We start from the raw sequence: 6349 nt of genomic DNA, 5'->3' as shown, positions 1-6349 counted from the left end.
ACGTTTATGTAGTATAGAACACGGAAATCTTCCAAAATACCAAATTTTGCAAGTTTAACGAATTTTGTGTTTTTTATGTAGTATAGCACACGAATGTCTTCCAAAAAACTAAAATTTTCAAGTTTAACAAATTTCGTGACTTTTATGTAGTATAGAACACGAAAATTTTCCAAAATACCAATGTATACAAGTTTACGAACTATGTGACGTTTATGTAGTATAGCACATGCAAATCTTCCAAAATACCTAATTTTGCAAGTTTAACGAACTTCGTGATTTTTATGTAGTATAGCACACGAAAATCTTCCAAAAGACTAAATTTTACAAGTTTAAAGAACTTCGTGTTTTTATGGAGTATAGGACACGAAAATCATCCAAAACACGATATTTTTCCAGTTTAACAAACTTCCTGATGTTTATGTAGTATAACACACGAAAATCTCCCAAAATACCAAGTTTTACAAGTTTAACGAACTTCGTGTTTTTTATGTAGTATAGCACACGAAAATATTCAAAAATACCGATGTATGCTAGTTTAACGAACTTCTTGACTTTTATGTAGTATAGCACACGAAAATCTTCCAAAAGACCAAATTTTGCAAGTTTAACAAACTTAGTGAATTTCATGTAGTATAACACACAATTTTTTTCCAAAATACCAATTTTGTACAAGTTTACTGAACTTCGGGACGTTTATGTAGTATAACACACGAAAATCTCCCACAATACCAAATTTTGCAAGTTTAACGAACTTCGTGACTTTTATGTAGTATAGCACACAAAAATCTTCGAAAACACTAAATTTTGCAAGCTTAACAAACTTCGTGACTTTTATGTAGTATAGCGTACAAAAATCTTCCAATAGACAAAATTTTGCAAGTTTAACAAACTTCGTGACATTTATATATTATAGCACACGAAAATCTTCCAAAATACCAATGTATGCTAGTTTAACAAACTTCGTGACTTTTATGAAGTATAGCACACGAAAGTCTTCCAAAAGACCAAATTATGCAAGTTTAACAAACTTCGTGACATTTTAGTATAGAATACGAAAATCTTCCAATAGACCAAATTTTGAAAGTTTAGCATACTTCGTGACTTTTATGTAGTATAGCATACGAAAATCTTCCGAAAGACTAAATTTTGCCAGTTTAACATACTTCGTAACTTTTATGTAGTATAGCACACAGAAATTTCCCAAATACCAATGTAAACACATTTTACAAACTTCGTGACGTTTATGTCGTAAAGCACAAAGAAATCTCCCGAAATACAAATATTTGCAAATTTAGCGAACTTTGTGACTTTTATGAAGTCTAGCACACGAAAATCTCCCAAAATACCAAATTTTGCAAGTTTAACGAACTTCGTATTTTTTATGTAGTATAGCAACAAAAATCTTCCAAAATAACAATGTATGCAAGTTTAACGAACTTCGTTGCTTTTATGTAGAATAGCACACGAAAATCATCCAAAAGGCTAAATTTTGCATGTTAAGCAAATTTCGTGACTTTTATGTACTATAGCACACAGAAATCTTCCAATAGACCAAATTTTGTAAGTTTAACAAACTTCGTGACTTTTATATATTATATAGGATACTAAAATCTTCCAAAATACCAATGTATGCTAGTTTAACGAACTTCGTGACATTTATGTAGTATAACTTACAAAAATCTTCCAAAAGACTAAATTCTATAAGCTTAACAAATTTCTTGACTTTGATGTAGTATAGCTCACAAATTTTTTTCAAAATACCAATGTATACAAGTTTACGAACTACGTGACGTATATCTAGTATAGCACACGAAAATCTCCCAAAATACCAAATTTTGCAAGTTCAACGAACTTCGTGTTTTTTAAGTAGTATAGTACACGAAAATATTCCAAAATACCAGTGTATGCAAGTTTAACGAACTTCGTGATTTTTATGTAGTATAGCACACGAAAATCTTCCGAAAGACTAAATTTTGAAAGTTTAACAAACTTCTTGACTTTTATGTAGTATAGCATACGGAAATCATCCAAAAGACGAAACTTTGCAAGTTTAACAAACATCGTGCCTTTTATGTAGTATAGAACATGAAAATTTTCCAAAATACCAATGTATACAAGTTTACGAACTTCGTGACGTTTATGTAGTATAGAACACGTAAATCTTCCAAAATACCAAATTTTGCAAGTTTAACGAATTTTGTGTTTTTTATGTAGTATAGCACACGAATGTCTTCCAAAAAACTAAATTTTTCAAGTTTAACAAATTTCGTGACTTTTATGTAGTATAGAACACGAAAATTTTCCAAAATACCAATGTATACAAGTTTACGAACTATGTGACGTTTATGTAGTATAGCACATGCAAATCTTCCAAAATACCTAATTTTGCAAGTTTAACCAATTTCGTGATTTTTATGTAGTATAGCACACGAAAATCTTGCAAAAGAATAAATTTTACAAGTTTAAAGAACTTCGTGTTTTTATGGAGTATAGCACACGAAAATCATCCAAAACACGATATTTTGCCAGTTTAACAAACTTCCTGATGTTTATGTAGTATAACACACGAAAATCTACCAAAATACCAAGTTTTACAAGTTTAACGAACTTCGTGTTTTTTATGTAGCATAGCACACGAAAATATTCAAAAATACCGATGTATGCTAGTTTAACGAACTTCGTGACTTTTATGTAGTATAGCACACGAAAATCTTCCAAAAGACCAAATTTTGCAAGTTTAACAAACTTAGTGAATTTCATGTAGTATAACACACAATTTTTTTCCAAAATACCAATTTTATACAAGTTTACTGAACTTTGTGACGTTTATGTAGTATAGAACACGAAAATCTCCCACAATACCAAATTTTGCAAGTTTAACGAACTTCGTGACTTTTATGTAGTATAGCACACAAAAATCTTCGAAAACACTAAATTTTGCAAGCTTAACAAACTTCGTGACTTTTATGTAGTATAGTATACAAAAATCTTCCAATAGACAAAATTTTGCAAGTTTAACAAACTTCGTGACATTTATATATTATAGCACACGAAAATCTTCCAAAATACCAATGTATGCTAGTTTAACAAACTTCGTGACTTTTATGAAGTATAGTACACGAAAGTCTTCCAAAAGACCAAATTATGCAAGTTTAACAAACTTCGTGACATTTTAGTATAGCATACGAAAATCTTCCAATAGACCAAATTTTGAAAGTTTAGCAAACTTCGTGACTTTTATGTAGTATAGCATACGAAAATCTTCCGAAAGACTAAATTTTGCCAGTTTAACATACTTCGTAACTTTTATGTAGTATAGCACACAGAAAATTTCCCAAATACCAATGTAAACACATTTTACAAACTTCGTGACGTTTATGTCGTAAAGCACAAAGAAATCTCCCGAAATACAAATATTTGCAAATTTAGCGAACTTTGTGACTTTTATGCAGTATAGCACACGAAAATCTCCCAAAATACCAAATTTTGCAAGTTTAACGAACTTCGTATTTTTTATGTAGTATAGCAACAAAAATCTTCCAAAATAACAATGTATGCAAGTTTAACGAACTTCGTTGCTTTTATGTAGAATAGCACACGAAAATCTTCCAAAAGGCTAAATTTTGCATGTTAAGCAAATTTCGTGACTTTTATGTACTATAGCACACGGAAATCTTCCAATAGACCAAATTTTGTAAGTTTAACAAACTTCGTGACTTTTATATATTATATTGGATACTAAAATCTTCCAAAATACCAATGTATGCTAGTTTAACGAACTTCGTGACTTTTATGTAGTATAACACACGAAAATCTTCCAAAAGACTAAATTCTATAAGCTTAACAAATTTCTTGACTTTGATGTAGTATAGCTCACAAATTTTTTTCAAAATACCAATGTATACAAGTTTACGAACTACGTGACGTATATCTAGTATAGCACACGAAAATCTCCCAAAATACCAAATTTTGCAAGTTCAACGAACTTCGTGTTTTTTAAGTAGTATAGCACACGAAAATCTTCCAAAATACCAGTGTATGCAAGTTTAACGAACTTCGTGATTTTTATATAGTATAGCACACGAAAATCTTCCGAAAGACTAAATTTTGAAAGTTTAACAAACTTCTTGACTTTTATGTAGTATAGCATACGGAAATCATCCAAAAGACGAAACTTTGCAAGTTTAACAAACATCGTGCCTTTTATGTAGTATAGAACATGAAAATTTTCCAAAATACCAATGTATACAAGTTTACGAACTTCGTGACGTTTATGTAGTATAGAACACGGAAATCTTCCAAAATACCAAATTTTGCAAGTTTAACGAATTTTGTGTTTTTTATGTAGTATAGCACACGAATGTCTTCCAAAAAACTAAATTTTTCAAGTTTAACAAATTTCGTGACTTTTATGTAGTATAGAACACGAAAATTTTCCAAAATACCAATGTATACAAGTTTACGAACTATGTGACGTTTATGTAGTATAGCACATGCAAATCTTCCAAAATACCTAATTTTGCAAGTTTAACCAACTTCGTGATTTTTATGTAGTATAGCACACGAAAATCTTCCAAAAGACTAAATTTTACAAGTTTAAAGAACTTCGTGTTTTTATGGAGTATAGCACACGAAAATCATCCAAAACACGATATTTTGCCAGTTTAACAAACTTCCTGATGTTTATGTAGTATAACACACGAAAATCTCCCAAAATACCAAGTTTTACAAGTTTAACGAACTTCGTGTTTTTTATGTAGTATAGCACACGAAAATATTCAAAAATACCGATGTATGCTAGTTTAACGAACTTCGTGACTTTTATGTAGTATAGCACACGAAAATCTTCCAAAAGACCAAATTTTGCAAGTTTAACAAACTTAGTGAATTTCATGTAGTATAACACACAATTTTTTTCCAAAATACCAATTTTATACAAGTTTACTGAACTTCGTGACGTTTATGTAGTATAGCACACGAAAATCTCCCACAATACCAAATTTTGCAAGTTTAACGAACTTCGTGACTTTTATGTAGTATAGCACACAAAAATCTTCGAAAACACTAAATTTTGCAAGCTTAACAAACTTCGTGACTTTTATGTAGTATAGTATACAAAAATCTTCCAATAGACAAAATTTTGCAAGTTTAACAAACTTCGTGACATTTATATATTATAGCACACGAAAATCTTCCAAAATACCAATGTATGCTAGTTTAACAAACTTCGTGACTTTTATGAAGTATAGTACACGAAAGTCTTCCAAAAGACCAAATTATGCAAGTTTAACAAACTTCGTGACATTTTAGTATAGCATACGAAAATCTTCCAATAGACCAAATTTTGAAAGTTTAGCAAACTTCGTGACTTTTATGTAGTATAGCATACGAAAATCTTCCGAAAGACTAAATTTTGCCAGTTTAACATACTTCGTAACTTTTATGTAGTATAGCACACAGAAAATTTCCCAAATACCAATGTAAACACATTTTACAAACTTCGTGACGTTTATGTCGTAAAGCACAAAGAAATCTCCCGAAATACAAATATTTGCAAATTTAGCGAACTTTGTGACTTTTATGCAGTATAGCACACGAAAATCTCCCAAAATACCAAATTTTGCAAGTTTAACGAACTTCGTATTTTTTATGTAGTATAGCAACAAAAATCTTCCAAAATAACAATGTATGCAAGTTTAACGAACTTCGTTGCTTTTATGTAGAATAGCACACGAAAATCTTCCAAAAGGCTAAATCTTCCAATGTACTATAGCACACAAATTTTGTAAGTTTAACAAACTTCGTGACTTTTATATATTATATTGGATAATAAAATCTTCCAAAATACCAATGTATGCTAGTTTAACGAACTTCGTGACTTTTATGTAGTATAACACACGAAAATCTTCCAAAAGACTAAATTCTATAAGCTTACCAAATTTCTTGACTTTGATGTAGTATAGCTCACAAATTTTTTTCAAAATACCAATGTATACAAGTTTACGAACTACGTGACGTATATCTAGTATAGCACACGAAAATCTCCCAAAATACCAAATTTTGCAAGTTCAACGAACTTCGTGTTTTTTAAGTAGTATAGCACACGAAAATCTTCCAAAATACCAGTGTATGCAAGTTTAACGAACTTCGTGATTTTTATATAGTATAGCACACGAAAATCTTCCGAAAGACTAAATTTTGAAAGTTTAACAAACTTCTTGACTTTTATGTAGTATAGCATACGGAAATCATCCAAAAGACGAAACTTTGCAAGTTTAACAAACATCGTGCCTTTTATGTAGTATAGAACATGAAAATTTTCCAAAATACCAATGTATACAAGTTTACG

Source organism: Vicia villosa, linkage group LG4, assembly GCF_029867415.1.
Source record: "Vicia villosa cultivar HV-30 ecotype Madison, WI linkage group LG4, Vvil1.0, whole genome shotgun sequence".
In the NCBI taxonomy this organism is placed as follows: Eukaryota; Viridiplantae; Streptophyta; class Magnoliopsida; order Fabales; family Fabaceae; genus Vicia; species Vicia villosa.
This window is presented reverse-complemented; position numbering follows the sequence as displayed.